The 1,006-nt window shown below is 44.9% G+C and overlaps 1 protein-coding gene across 2 annotated transcripts in view; it reads left to right on the forward strand.

Annotated features, from left to right (window-relative positions):
- Positions 1–1,006, forward strand: part of Tmco5a (transmembrane and coiled-coil domains 5A) — a 15,312-nt gene that overhangs the window by 11,038 nt on the left and 3,268 nt on the right. The window lies entirely within an intron of this gene.

A 1,006-nucleotide genomic window follows, 5' to 3' on the forward strand; every position in this document is an offset into this window, starting at 1 on the left:
CAGCAGCAGCAGCAGCAGCAGCAGCAGCAGCCCGTGTCGCTGATGAAGATCTCAGTTCTAATGATGTGACTTCTGATCCAAAGGCAACACTGACAAACTCAACTTTCCAGTATCAGAGGCCAGCCACTTAGCAGCTGTGAGGAACAGAAACCTTGATTCCCACAAAAGACGTCCTGTCCACGTCACATTTCCTCCCTTTCTCTTTCAGTTTGAAGTAGCTTGATGCATAGAATGCCCCAGTGGCGATGACAGACAGGAAGTGGGGAGGGGTCAGCACCCCTAGATTCGAGAGTATGCCATCTGACAGCAGGCATAACAACACAGAGCACGCCTGTGGAAGGAAATCCCTAACCGTATCCAGCACGGAACAATGGTTTTAACGCTTTAAATGAACAGGGATCCAAGATTTGAACACCTGAGAACACATTGGTCCACAGGGAAACATCGTGGCAGCAAAGAGCAATTGGTATTCATGAAGGCCCTTCACACGCAAGGAAAGGTCAAACTATGTTCCATACAATCTGCTTGCAGCAGCATAAAGAAACAATATTTATAGTGGGTTGAAATATGGTTTAGGAAGAGTTCCATCAGGACAGTTAAAAATATTGGTGCTTAAAAGTCAATTCCAATTGCCTGGAAATTCTGTTTAAGGAAAATGCCCTTTAATACCACATACATGAAACATTACATCTTCCCTTATCCTTACGTGGGACTCTCCCGAAACAATGAGCAGGATGCTCCCAGAGCCCGCAGGCTGTTCCTCTAATCCGTAACATTAGGACTCCAGTAGGACTCACTCTGATTTCTGCCGTGCTTCATTCCTTAGAAGTAGCCATTGCATCCTGTCCGTATTATATCCTGTCCACATCCCAGGGCATGCAGTAGGGGAAACTAATAATGAGTCTGCAGATATTTAGTAAACCTGCATGCACAGCCTTTGAAGAGAAAGAAAAAGGAGTACCTTCCTAGTCCTACTTTTGTTGGTTGGCCTTTTTTTTTTTTTTTT

The sequence above is a fragment of the Mus pahari genome, chromosome 3 (genome assembly GCF_900095145.1).
Source record: "Mus pahari chromosome 3, PAHARI_EIJ_v1.1, whole genome shotgun sequence".
In the NCBI taxonomy this organism is placed as follows: Eukaryota; Metazoa; Chordata; class Mammalia; order Rodentia; family Muridae; genus Mus; species Mus pahari.